The sequence below is a fragment of the Cherax quadricarinatus genome, unplaced genomic scaffold (assembly GCF_038502225.1).
Source record: "Cherax quadricarinatus isolate ZL_2023a unplaced genomic scaffold, ASM3850222v1 Contig1008, whole genome shotgun sequence".
In the NCBI taxonomy this organism is placed as follows: Eukaryota; Metazoa; Arthropoda; class Malacostraca; order Decapoda; family Parastacidae; genus Cherax; species Cherax quadricarinatus.
Genome location: NW_027196034.1, coordinates 75110 through 89985, shown reverse-complemented (window position 1 = coordinate 89985; position 14876 = coordinate 75110). Strand labels below are relative to the sequence as shown.

At 44.1% G+C, this 14876-nt stretch overlaps 1 long non-coding RNA gene across 1 annotated transcript in view; it reads left to right on the top strand.

Annotated features, from left to right (window-relative positions):
* LOC138851564 (uncharacterized) overlaps positions 1-14876 on the top strand; it is an 86570-nt gene that overhangs the window by 11595 nt on the left and 60099 nt on the right. The window lies entirely within an intron of this gene.

Genomic DNA, 14876 nt, shown 5'->3' with positions numbered 1-14876 from the left:
CAGCTGCGGTAACTGTTACATCAGTCAGCTGCGGTAACTGTTGCATCAGTCAGCTGCGGTAACTGTTGCATCAGTCAGCTGCGGTAACTGTTACATCAGTCAGCTGCGGTAACTGTTGCATCAGTCAGCTGCGGTAACTGTTGCATCAGTCATCTGCGGTAACTGTTGCATCAGTCAGCTGCGGTAACTGTTGCATCAGTCAGCTGCGGTAACTGTTGCATCAGTCAGCTGCGGTAACTGTTGCATCAGTCAGCTGCGGTAACTGTTGCATCAGTCAGCTGCGGTAACTGTTGCATCAGTCAGCTGCGGTAACTGTTGCATCAGTCAGCTGCGGTAACTGTTGCAACAGTCAGCTGCGGTAACTGTTGCATCAGTCAGCTGCGGCAACTGTTGCAACAGTCAGCTGCGGCAACTGTTGCATCAGTCAGCTGCGGTAACTGTTGCATCAGTCAGCTGCGGCAACTGTTGCAACAGTCAGCTGCGGTAACTGTTGCAACAGTCAGCTGCGGCAACTGTTGCAACAGTCAGCTGCGGTAACTGTTGCATCAGTCAGCTGCGGTAACTGTTGCAACAGTCAGCTGCGGCAACTGTTGCAACAGTCGGCTCCGGTATCTGTTGCAACAGTCAATTGCGGTAACTGTTGCAACAGTCAGCTGCGGCAACTGTTGCATCAGTCAGCTGCGGCAACTGTTGCAACAGTCAGCTGCGGTAACTGTTGCATCAGTCAGCTGCCGTAACTGTTGCATCAGTCAGCTGCGGTAACTGTTGCATCAGTCAGCTGCGGTAACTGTTGCATCAGTCAGCTGCGGTAACTGTTGCATCAGTCAGCTGCGGTAACTGTTGCAACAGTCAGCTCCTGTAACTGTTGCATCAGTCAGCTCCGGTAACTGTTGCATCAGTCAGCTGCGGTAACTGTTGCATCAGACAGCTGCGGTAACTCTTTCAACAGTCAGCTCCCGTAACTGTTGCATCAGTCAGCTGCGGTAACTGTTGCATCAGTCAGCTGCGGTAACTGTTGCAACAGTCAGCTCCGGTAACTGTTGCATCAGTCAGCTGCGGTAACTGTTGCATCAGTCAGCTGCGGTAACTGTTGCATCAGTCGGCTGCGGTAACTGTTGCAACAGTCAGCTCCGGTAACTGTTGCATCAGTCAGCTGCGGTAACTGTTGCAACAGTCAGCTCCGGTAACTGTTGCATCAGTCAGGTGCGGTAACTGTTGCATCAGTCAGCTGCGGTAACTGTTGCATCAGTCAGCTGCGGTAACTGTTGCATCAGTCAGCTCCGGTAACTGTTGCATCAGTCAGCTGCGGTAACTGTTGCATCAGTCAGCTGCGGTAACTGTTGCAACAGTCAGCTCCTGTAACTGTTGCATCAGTCAGCTGCGGTAACTGTTGCATCAGTCAGCTGCGGTAACTGTTGCAACAGTCAGCTCCTGTAACTGTTGCATCAGTCAGCTGCGGTAACTGTTGCATCAGTCTGCTGCGGTAACTGTTGCATCAGTCAGCTGCGGTAACTGTTGCATCAGTCAGCTGCGGTAACTGTTGCATCAGTCAGCTGCGGTAACTGTTGCATCAGTCAGCTGCGGTAACTGTAGCATCAGTCAGCTGCGGTAACTGTTGCATCAGTCAGCTGCGGTAACTGTTGCATCAGTCAGCTGCGGTAACTGTTGCATCAGTCAGATCCGGTAACTGTTGCATCAGTCAGCTGCGGTAACTGTTGCATCAGTCAGCTGCGGTAACTGTTGCAACAGTCAGCTCTGGTAACTGTTGCATCAGTCAGCTGCGGTAACTGTTGCAACAGTCAGCTCCTGTAACTGTTGCATCAGTCAGCTGCGGTAACTGTTGCATCAGTCAGCTGCGGTAACTATTGCATCAGTCAGCTGCGGTAACTGTTGCATCAGTCAGCTGCGGTAACTGTTGCATCAGTCAGCTGCGGTAACTGTAGCATCAGTCAGCTGCGGTAACTGTTGCATCAGTCCGCTGCGGTAACTGTTGCATCAGTCAGCTGCGGTAACTGTTGCATCAGTCAGATCCGGTAACTGTTGCATCAGTCAGCTGCGGTAACTGTTGCATCAGTCAGCTGCGGTAACTGTTGCAACAGTCAGCTCTGGTAACTGTTGCATCAGTCAGCTGCGGTAACTGTTGCAACAGTCAGCTCCTGTAACTGTTGCATCAGTCAGCTGCGGTAACTGTTGCATCAGTCAGCTGCGGTAACTGTTGCATCAGTCAGCTGCGGTAACTGTTGCATCAGTCAGCTGCGGTAACTGTTGCATCAGTCAGCTGCGGTAACTGTTGCATCAGTCAGCTGCGGTAACTGTTGCATCAGTCAGCTGCGGTAACTGTTGCATCAGTCAGCTCCGGTAACTGTTGCATCAGTCAGCTGCGGTAACTGTTGCATCAGTCAGCTGCGGTAACTGTTGCAACAGTCAGCTCCTGTAACTGTTGCATCAGTCAGCTGCGGTAACTGTTGCATCAGTCAGCTGCGGTAACTGTTGCATCAGTCAGCTGCGGTAACTGTTGCATCAGTCAGCTGCGGTAACTGTTGCATCAGTCAGCTGCGGTAACTGTTGCATCAGTCAGCTGCGGTAACTGTTGCATCAGTCAGCTGCGGTAACTGTTGCATCAGTCAGATCCGGTAACTGTTGCATCAGTCAGCTGCGGTAACTGTTGCATCAGTCAGCTGCGGTAACTGTTGCATCAGTCAGCTGCGGTAACTGTTGCATCAGTCAGCTACGGTAACTGTTGCATCAGTCAGCTGCGGTAACTGTTGCATCAGTCAGCTGCGGTAACTGTTGCATCAGTCAGCTGCGGTAACTGTTGCATCAGTCAGCTGCGGTAACTGTTTCATCAGTCAGCTGCGGTAACTGTTGCATCAGTCAGCTGCGGTAACTGTTACATCAGTCAGCTGCGGTAACTGTTGCATCAGTCAGCTGCGGTAACTGTTACATCAGTCAGCTGCGGTAACTGTTGCATCAGTCAGCTCCGGTAACTGTTGCATCAGTCAGCTCCGGTAACTGTTGCATCAGTCAACTGCGGTAACTGTTGCAACAGTCAGCTCCGGTAACTGTTGCATCAGTCAGCTCCAGTGACTGTTGCAACAGTCAGCTCCGGTAACTGTTGCAACAGTCATCTCCGGTAACTGTTGCATCAGTTAGCTGCGGTAACTGTTGCAACAGTCAGCTCCGGTAACTGTTGCATCAGTCAGCTCCGGTAACTGTTGCTGTCGTGTGGGGGTTCGGTAGGAGATTGATGGATAAGGTAAACTCATTTGTTGGATGGTAACACTATTGTCAGACTGTGGTAATGGGAGATGGAGCCCAGCCTGCCGTCTCCTGCCTTCTATGATGCCTATGCGTCGTCTGAGGCCGAGGTAGCTCGTCTCACTCGCTCGCTGCATGCCATGACGTCATACAGTCACAGGCCTAAGGGATCTTCTATATAAACACATAGATGGTACTAAAATGCTCATCTAATCTATGCATACAACACATGTAAAGGAGGATCAGCAACTATGCTGACAGCTCGGTCATGTTACGTATGTCGTCTCGACATACACTACTATGCTATAGGCTGAACAGGCAGGTGGTTCTGGGCTGATTCTACACATTAACAAATTCATATATAACTTAGAACTAATGGATGGTATCATACTGGATGTTAACAAAATGAGTTTTACGTAATGGGTGTTAACGTAATCAGTTTAAACGTAATGAGTTTCATTGTAATGCATTACAAACTATAAGAACAAATCATTGTACAATATGGGATGGAATTGATCGATCGATCTGTATTCATGCAATCTACGGATTCTGAGGAAATAAATATACATGTATATATATACAAAGTGAAATTAACAGCAAAGACATCTGGTGCGCACTCAGATCATTACTGTCAAATTCTCAGAATACGGAGGGAACGTGAACATGAAAAAAAAAAAATTCTGAAAAACTAATCAGTTAATAACAAACAGTTGACAATTTCCTTCATCTCGGACATCTAGTTATACAGACTATGTACATTTAAACCCAATTCTGTGAGGGTGAGGTTTACATATGCAGAATGGTTATCATCTCTGGGAGGATCGAATTCCTCTGCAATGGCTAACACATGCCTTGACTGAGGGAGATCTGAACGAGTAACAACAAAAGATACTTGTGGGTTTCTCATTACTTGTCGAGTACACAAGGAGAAACGACATTCAGGTTGAATATCTGACTGAGTATTTGAGGTATCAAATTAGTCTGCGTAGCAATATCAACATCGCATACTAATTTCATATGATCTAAATGCGATTCTTTGTACTTACCAGTACTAATTTCTCTAACCTTATACTTATTGCCAGAGATATGTTCTACAACTCGATAAGGTCCAACAAACTTTTGATTGAGCTTAGGCATTTCGGATGTTTTGTTGAAATTTATCAGCATTGCTCTTGAACCTACTTTAACTTTTGATGGCTTAGCACGGCTATTAGTTACTCTAGTAAATTCTGCTGTTGATTTATGAAGTGTTTCACGGATTCTTCTAAAAACACTGAGCTATGCTGGTACGAGTTGCTATGAAATCAACAGGGTTGTAATTGGGTTTCGGAGTGGAATATAACAACTCATAGGGTAAACGCATGTCTACACCATACAATGCATAATGTGGAGTATCACCTATGGAAGCATTGTAAGCAGAATTTATGGCACATTGAACATCTGGTATAACTTCATCCCAAGTTTCACTATTGGGGTTGATAGTGGCTCTCAAAACATCAAGTACTTTCTTATTGGTTCGTTCCGCTAACCCATTGCTGGCAGGATGATGAGGAACAATGGTGGATTTAGAGATCTTGTACAAAGTACACAAATTTTCAAGGATCTCATTACAGAATTCACCTCCATTATCTGTTACTAAGGACTTAGGGGTGGTATGCCTGCAGATAATGCGTTCTTTAAAAGCTTTATCTATTGTCTCGGCAGTCTTATCTGCAATAGGAACTAACTCACAATATCTGGTGAAATGGTCTACCATAACACACAGATGTTTGTTGCCTTGGAGAGAACATTTAAAATTGGTTAACAAATCAAGGGCAACTCTTTCCCACGGTTCGCTAGTGGTTGGGTACACTTGCATTGGATTAGGGCCATTGACATTTCCTTTATGTTGCATACAAACACTACATTTCTTAACATACTCTGAAATGTCAGTTGCCATACATGGCCAAACGTACTTCATTCTGGCTTGTTTCACAGAACGATCCATACCAGGGTGTGCAACACCTGGTGCATCGTGAACTAGCTGTAGAGCTACGTTCACTAGTGACTGTGGAATTACTAACTGGTAAACTCTTCTACTTGGAGTACCCAACTCAGCTGTTCGATACAGTAATTCTTGGCTCATTACAAAGTCACTAATGAGTGCTGGTGGCTTCACAGTAAGAATAAGATCTTCCTGGAGCAGGAGTCGAATCACACCAGACCACATGGGATCTGTTCTTTGGGCATTCTTTACATCCTCTGCAGTAAATGAAGGATCTGCAGTAACTACACTAACGTGTCGCGATAAAGCATCTGCAATTACATTTGACTTGCCAGGAAAATGCTCAAAAGTGGGATTGAACTCTTGGATAGTCAAGGTCCATCTGGCTAACCTTACAGTAGGTTGTTTGTTCTGGAATAAAGGTATCAGTGGTGCATGGTCTGTCAAGACATGAACAGGGTACTGGTAAATAATGTCTCGGAAGTGCTTCAAAGACCATACTATTGCTAAAGCTTCTTGCTCCATTACCGTATAATTACGTTTAGCCTTCGTAAGGACTCTACTAGCAAATGCAACTGCGTTGTACTTGCCATCAGTCTTCTGAGCTAGTACGGCACCTATGCCAATTGAACTAGCATCAGTTGTCAAATAGAAAGGCTTAGAAAAATCTGGGAATTTCAAAAAGGGAGCAGACGTTAGCTTTTCTTTTAGTGTCTGGAATGCTCTTTCTTGACGGAAGGTCCAAACGAAAGGAGCATCTTTCTTAAGCAATTCAGTTAGAGGAGCTGCTATTGAAGAAAAATTAGCAATGAAAGATCTGTAGAAACCTGCTAGACCCACAAAGGATCTTACAGCATCAGCAGTTTTGGGGGATGGAAAATTCAGTTCTGCCGTTACTTTACTTGGATCAGTCGTAACCCCTCTAGGAGTGACTACGTGACCAAGAAACTTAATTTCTGATCTGAAAAATTGACATTTGGACAGTTTGATCTTTAAATTGGCTTCTTCAAGCTTACCATGTACTATATCAAGTCTTTTCAGGTGTGTATCCACATCTTCGGACATGACGATTATGTCATCTAAGTACACCATAAGTGCTTTACCTATAAGACCTCTAAAGATATTGGTCATGAGTCTAGAGAATGTGATAGGAGAGGATCATAATCCAAAAGCCATTCGAAGGAAGTGATAATGGCCTGTGAGAGTGGAGAATGCTGTTAACTCTTGGCTGTCCTTGTGAAGAGGGACTTGCCAAAACCCTTGTAACAAGTCCAGGGTCGAGAAGACTTTGTTATCTCCGATATTGCGTAAAAGATCACCTACAGGAAGTGGGAGGCGATCTGGAATAGTTTTCGCATTTAACTTCCTAAAGTCAATCACCAGGCGCCAAGTGCCATCCTTCTTAGGCACTAGGATTAGGGGTGCATTCCAGGGTGAATTGCTATGTGCAATAACTCCATCATTGAGCATTTGATTGATCATTTCCTCTGCGACAGCAACTAGGGAATGAGGCATTCTGTATGCAGGTATATAGATAGGTCTAGTACCAGGTTCAAGTGGAATACGATGGGACAGTAGTTCGTTATACCCATCTTCTCACCTGGTAAGGCAATGGCTTTCAACGTTTGTTCAACAGCGTCAACAAACGCTTGACTTCGTCTGGGAAGTCAGCGGGAGCTAAGTCTTTCTCCTCAACTGGTGGAATGGATTGATCCAGTGGAGTGGATGAGGCCCCCCCTGTTGAAATAGCACCGACCCACTGGTCAGGTGGCACGTCATCCTGTACATGAACAGGGTAAGGATAGTGAACCAGGTCAACAAGATTGGTATTTGCTCCGAGACGAACACTGTGACCCGAAGTGTTATCAAGGAATAAATGGATCTTACTGTCTCTTACAATGTGTAAGGAAGGTTTAATAAATAAACCCTTGACCTTGCAGGAATCACTGTCAACTAGGACGTTATCACCATCTGGAACATTAACAACAACAGACACTCTAGTGAGAGCACTAGCCGCAACAGAGACGTTTTTCTGCAGACGGCATGTGACACCAACAAGAGATGACATTACTAGTTTCAAGTAATCGTTTTCCGACAAGGCGTCCCATGGAGAAACTACTACTTGGACTAGCAGACATTGCAGGGATAGGCTGAGCACTCAAAGCAGTCTGAGCGTCCTCGGACACTTGAGACAATACACTATCTTGCATATCTGAAGGTGTAGGTGGAACACAGATGGGAGTGACAGAGTTACCAGTGCCTGACCGCTTGGGTACGCTACTGGAGAATGCATTGGCTTGTAAGGACTTAATCCGTACATCATACTCTGCGGCAGTATGGCAGATTTCTGATCCAAGCTGGTAACCCCAAAATGGAACGATCAAGTCATCAATTTGGGCATGCCATCGGTAAGGGTCAAATGCGTAAGTCTCGCATAGAAGCAAATCCCAGTAGAAGGTCACCAGGGAAAGTAATCTGGTCGACAACAAGAAAAGCAGCAGTAAGTCTCTACCTTGGATAGTAAAGGCGAGCGAAGTCTGACCTCGGACTCGCAGAAGGGAACCAGCTACTCCACTAAGGGAGGTTACAGTAGTTGGTTCAACCAGGAGGACACGTCGTAACTGCTTCTCTTTAAACAAGCTAGACCTGATATTAACTTGCGCACCAGAGTCCATGAACACATGAACGGGCGCATTATGGATAGAAGCTTGTACCAAAGGACCTATAGTTTCGTTAGGAGTTATGTGCAAACAGAAAGGTGGGTTGTCATCGGAGAAGGCATTTTCTATTTCATCCCCAAATTCCTCTACGTCAGAGACGTGTGAAGCAGCATCAACAGCGGGGTTGTCATTCTCAAGGCTGGCTAAGGCTTCATAGGAATTTTGAACTTGGATGGTGTACTCATTATCACCTACTGTCACGACTGGACGAGTAGACTGGGGCGCTCGGATTCCCCCGAATTGGAAGATTGAGCCTGGTTCTGGTTAGTTTGAGAACCACGACATGTTTCCTCTCCTGGCTCTGCAGTTGGAACGGCCACGGAAAGATATAGAGTACTGCAGGTTGTAGAGAGCATTACACTCAGATGTGTCATGTCCATGAATTCTATGATAAGTACAGTAGGGAAGATCTGACTGGTACTCATCATCAGTACGACGCCTCTTAGGGTGACTATCAGGACAATTAATTGCAATATGGTCACGGTAACCACAATTGTAGCAAGTTCTTTGACTGTGGGTACTATACATACTACGGGTGCTACGGGAATGATGGCTCTTAACACTAGCTTTGGATGATGGACATGAGTGATTAAGGTTGGGAGTTTTGGTAGTAGCACAAGCTAGAGGAAGTACACGAGTAGACAAAGTGGTTGGCGTAGACTTTCGATAAGGGAAGGTTCCCTCGGGACACAAATTTTGTACATGGACGAGAGCTGCGAGCGATCCCATAGTAGCATCTAGAGGACTTGAATTGTACATATACATAGATGTCGGTGGCATTAGCTGTTTGATAACTCCGAATGCTACTAATTTAGCAAACCCTTCAAGGGCTGGTTTATCGTTATCTTTAAGGTACTTGGAATTTTGACCCGCTCTAACGAATGAGGACATTAGGTTATTTAGGCGAAGGGCAAGCTCATGTAATGACTCCTCCGGCCTCGGAGCTGTGTACACTAATTCTTTGAGAACGACAAAGGGATCGGTTTCTCTCACCGGTTCAAGATAGCTACAAATTAACTGTTCATAATCTTGCCACCTGGTTAGGTCTTGAAAGTCCTTCATACGAATTATGTTAAACACATGTGAGGCGGCTGGAGAACGGGCTAGACTCTCCTTTCCGATACTGATTAAACAACTCTCAGATGGAAGACCATCAACTGAAGCATTAGCTCTGGCTCGAACAGCGGTAAACCAACCTTCTAGATTGTCTGGATTACCATTGAACAATGGCATAGCATCATACGGATCACGACTGAAATTACGCAGACTAGAAGTCTGAGTGTGTCTATTATTTGATACAGGATTACTCGAATTGGTTGTACTGGTTGTACTAGCAGCATTTGCTGAGGCATCGCTTGAGAAGACTTGAGACATGTTTGCAAAATGTAAAACAAGAATTTAGAGAAACTAAAGAAAATGGTAACTGAGGAACACACGACACAGTGAACTTAAATGGGAAGAAAATGCTTAACTATTCTGCATAAGTAATTAAAAATTGACAGGTCACACTGTAAGCAAGGAAACAACACTTTGAAAATCAAGAGAACTTGTACTTTACTCAAATCTAATTTGTTCAACTTTTACTTTAAAATTGAATGAATGCACACTGAGTTGTCTTTACTTTCAATGCAATAGAGAAATTCAACAATAAAATGATGAATCAAACAAAAAAATGTTAAAATGGACTCAATAAATCTTGTGCAAAATTAAGAAAAACTGGGGAAAACAATTCACTAAAAATAAAATAAAATGGCACACAAAGAATAAAATATTATGCACAAAACAGAGCATAAGAAACTGCACTGAAATAAACTGTAGCAATATTGCAATTAACAATTGCTAATCAAAATTGCTGCACACACTACATAAAATTTCTGAAAGAAAATTTTTTAATGACAACACAATGCTTGCACAAGAATTATTACAAAAGGAGTCAATGTGCAATAATAAAAAAAATATTACACACACACAAGAAAATACAGTTCACAAGATTAAAAAAAAATATATAGCAAGGAATGAACTGAGGAACACTTTAACTCTTAACTGCAGCTTAAACAACACTTAACGAGCAAAAGAACAATTTACTTTAAAAGAAGAACTTAAAAATTGCACCAAGAGTGAATTTGTTCAATGAAACATGAAAAATAATAGTAGATACAAAACACAGAACAAAAGGGTTTGAACACTTACAGTGATGCAGAACACAACACATCAATATAAACACAATACTAGAATTTTCTTCCTATGAAACTTGATGTGTGAAAAATTTGAAAAAATAATTTTCTTGCTTGCACAAAACAATGACACTATTGTCTGTGGAAATAAGACAAATTAGACACTTGCTGAATGAAAGGAATTAACACAAAAATGTTCAACACACAGAGAAAATTGTAATAAACTGGCAAGACTACACAAATGCTGAGATAAAAATTATAACAGACAACACTGAGTTGTGGTGCAGAATACAAGGTAATAAATTACTGAATTAATTCACTGGAATACTATGAACACAAGGTGATCCTGAAGTGGAAACAAATTCTATACTGCTCATATGTTGCACACACAACAAAGGAAAAACACTAAGGTACTTAATTCAAGTATATAAAAAAAAGAAACACAACACAACAGACATGAAATAATAGCACAAAAATTAACACTGAATTAAGAAGAGAAAAAAAAGAATATTGCAATCAGTATATAATAAACACTGAGTCTAATCGAGAGTCACTTAATGTCACTAAGAAAAATCACTGGAAACAAAAAGAAATGTCACAACACTCGCAAATGTCTCTATGAAAAATATTATCGCTGTAACGACTTGGTGTAGAATGAGGTAGATGGTAGTGTTTATTTCGTCTTGCTGCTGTCCACATGTGATCGTAGAATTGCGCTTACATAGACATAGACTTCACACAGGAGGCTTTTAACGGTGGCGCGAAACACAATCTTGCTCTTGACCCCCTATGTGGTCCTTAAAATATGGTGCTGGAACCCATAGTAGTGTACCAAAACAATGGTAGAGGTTGGGCGAGTGGGTTAATGGCTGAATGAGGCGGCTGGGGCCGGTGTGGAGTGGTTGGGTGGGTGGGCTGAAACAGGGCTAAGGCCGAGACCGCGTGGTAACTGGGCCTATGGGATGAATGGCGTAAGCCTCACTGAGGACAACCACACTGGCGCGAAAATATTTCTAAGCCGGCTGGCTTAAAAACAAACCCACGAATTACCACAACACCACAGGGATGAAAAAGCACTCAGAATGGCTAGAACTTGAAGCACAAAGCGATGAGAAGACTGTACCCATGTGGTTTGCTTGAGTACTGGTTTAAGACAGATAAGATAAGATAAAATTTCGTTCGGATTTTTAACCCCGGAGGGTTAGCCACCCAGGATAACCCAAGAAAGTCAGTGCGTCATCGAGGACTGTCTAACTTATTTCCATTGGGGTCCTTAATCTTGTCCCCCAGGATGCGACCCACACCAGTCGACTAATACCCAGGTACCTATTTGCTGCTAGGTGAACAGGACAACAGGTGTAAGGAAACGTGTCGAAATGTTTCCACCCGCCGGGAATCGAACCCGGGCCCTCCGTGTGTGAAGCGGGAGCTTTAGCCACCAGGCCACCGGGCCACCACCTGGGTTAGTTGCTGGCTGGCTAGCTTATCTTAACCCTTCACATAGAATGGTTTGACTTCTAACGAAGAGCACAGCAGGGGTGGAAAGCTGGCTTGGCAGGCAAAGCTGGATGGAGTAGGCTAGGCTGGACTGACTCCCTCACCAGACTGTCTTACTGGCTTATATTGCAAACTCGGGTCAACCCCTCGGGAGTGATGCAAATAACCAGATAAACACTAATACAAAGACTGACCAGTGAATATTGTAGAGGCTGGTAGACGCTTGGTCGGGGAAGCTGGCTTGAGGTAGCTGGTTGGGTAGGTCGGCCTACTGGCGATACGAAATGGCCGTCTTGCTGGTAGAAAGAAATCTCCTTACATCGGCGTAATTATCAATTTTACACCCACACCACTGCCACCAAATTGTCGTGTGGGGGTTCGGTAGGAGATTGATGGATAAGGTAAACTCATTTGTTGGATGGTAACACTATTGTCAGATTGTGGTAATGGGAGATGGAGCCCAGCCTGCCGTCTCCTGCCTTCTATGATGCCTATGCGTCGTCTGAGGCCGAGGTAGCTCGTCTCACTCGCTCGCTGCATCCCATGACGTCATACAGTCACAGGCCTAAGGGATCTTCTATATAAACACATAGATGGTACTATAATGCTCATCTAATCTATGCATACAACACATGTAAAGGAGGATCAGCAACTATGCTGACATTGCGACAGTCAGCTCAGGTAACTGTTGCAACAGTCATCTCCGGTAACTGTTGCATCAGTCAGCTGCGGTAACTGTTGCAACAGTCAGTTCCGGTAACTGTTGCATCAGTCAGCTCCGGTAACTGTTGCGACAGTCAGTTCAGGTAACTGTTGCAACAGCCAGCTCCGGTAACTGTTGCAACAGTCAGCTCCGGTAACCGTTGCAACAGTCAGCTCCGGTAACTGTTGCAACTGTCAGCTCCGGTAACCGTTGCAACAGTCAGCTCCGGTAACTGTTGCAACAGTCACCTCCGGTAACTGTTGCAACAGTCAGCTCCAGCAACTGATGCAACAGTCAGCTCCGGTAACTGTTGCAACAGTCAGCTCAAGTAACTGTTGCAACAGTCAGTTCCCGTAACTGTTGCAACAGTCAGCTCCAGTAACTATTGCATCAGTCAGCTCCGGTACCTGTTTCATCAGTCAGCTGCGGTAACTGTTGCAACAGTTAGCTTCGGTAACTGTTGCAACAGTCAGCTCCGGTAACTGTTGCAACAGTTAGCTTCGGTAACTGTTGCAACAGTCAGCTCCGGTAACTGTTGCAACAGTCAGCTCCAGCAACTGATGCAACAGTCAGCTCCGGTAACTGTTGCATCAGTCAGCTCTGGTAACTGTTGCAACAGTCATATCCGGTAACTGTTGCAACACTCAGCTCCGGTAACTGTTGCAATAGTCAGCTCCGGTAACTGTTGCAACACTCAGCTCCGATAACTGTTGCAACACTCAGCTCCGGTAACTATTGCAACAGTCAGATTGTGGTCATAGAGGTAGCAACAGCAGTGGTCATAGTGGTAACAACAGTAGTGGTCATAGTGGTAACAACAGTAATGGTCATAGTGGTAGTAACAGTATTGGTCATATTGGTAGTAACAGTAGTATTCATAGTGCTAGCAACAATAGTGGTCATAATGGTACCAACAGTAGTGGTCATAATGGTAGCAACAGTAGAGGTCATAGTGGTAGCAACAGTAGTTGTCATAATGGTAGCAACAGTAGTGGTCATAATGGTAGCAACAGTAGTGGTTATTATGATAGCAACAGTAATGGTCATAATGGCAGCAACAGTAATGGTCATAATGGTAGCAAAAGTAGTGGTCGTAATGGTAGCAACAGTAGTGGTTATGATAGCAACTGTAGTGGTCATAATGGTAGCAACGGTAGTGGTCATAATGGAAGCAACAGTAGTGGTCATAATGATAGCGACGGTAATGGTCATAATGGTAGCAACAGTAGTGGTCATAATGGTAGCAACAGTAGTGGTCATAATGGTAGCAACTGTAGTGGTCATAATGGTAGCAGCAGTAGTGGTTATAATGATAGCAACAGTAGTGGTCATAATGGTAGCAACAGTAGTGGTCATAATGATAGCTGTAGTAGTGGTCATAATGGTAGCAACAGTATTGGTCACAATGGTAGCAACAGTATTGGTCATAATGGTAGCAACAGTAGTGGTCATAATAGTAGCAACAGTAGTGGTCATAATGGTAGCAACAGTAGTGGTCATAATGGTAGCAACAGCAGTGGTCATAATGCTTGCAACAGTAGTGGTCATAGTGGTTGCAACAGTAGTGGTCATAATGGCAGCAACAGTAGTGGTCATAGTGGTAGCAACAGTAGTGGTCATAATGGTAGCAACAGTAGTGGTCATAATGGTAGCAACAGTAGTGGTCATAGTGGTAGAAACAGTAGTGGTCATAATAGTAGCAACAGTAGTGGTCATAATGGTAGCAACAGTAGTGGTCATAATGGTAGCAACAGCAGTGGTTATTATGGTAGCAACTGTAGTGGTCGTAATGGTAGCAACAGCAGTGGTCATAATGCTTGCAACAGTAGTGGTCATAATGGCAGCAACAGTAGTGGTCATAGTGGTATCAACAGTAGTGGTCATAGTGGTAGCAACAGTAGTGGACATAGTGGTAACAACAGTAGTGGTTATAATTATAGAAACAGTAGTGGTCATAATGGCAGCAACAGTAGTGGTCATAGTGGTATCAACAGTCGTGGTCATAGTGGTAGCAACAGTAGTGGTCATAATGGCAGCAACAGTAGTCGTCATAGTGGTAACAACAGTAGTGGTCAAAATGGTAGCAACAGTAGTGGTCAAAGTGGTAGCAACAGTAGTGGTCATAGTTGTAGTAACAGTAGTGGTCGTAATGGTAGCAACAGTAGTGTTCATAATGGTAGCAACAGTAGAGGTCATAGAGGTAGCAAGAGTAGTGGTCGTAATGGTAGCAACAGTAGTGTTCATAATGGTAGCAACAGTAATGGTCATAGTTGTAGCAACATTAGTGGTCATAATGGTAGCAACAGTAGTGGTCATAATGATAGCAACAGTAGTATTCATAATGGTAGCAACAGTATTATTCATAATGGTAGCAACAGTAGTGGTCATAGTGGTAGCAACAGTAGTGGTCATAATTGTAGCAACAATAGTGGTCATAGTGGTAGCAACGGTAGAGGTCATAATAGTAGCAACAGTAGTGGTCATAATGATAGCAACATTAGTGGTCATACAGGTAGCAACAGTAGTGGTCATAATGGTAT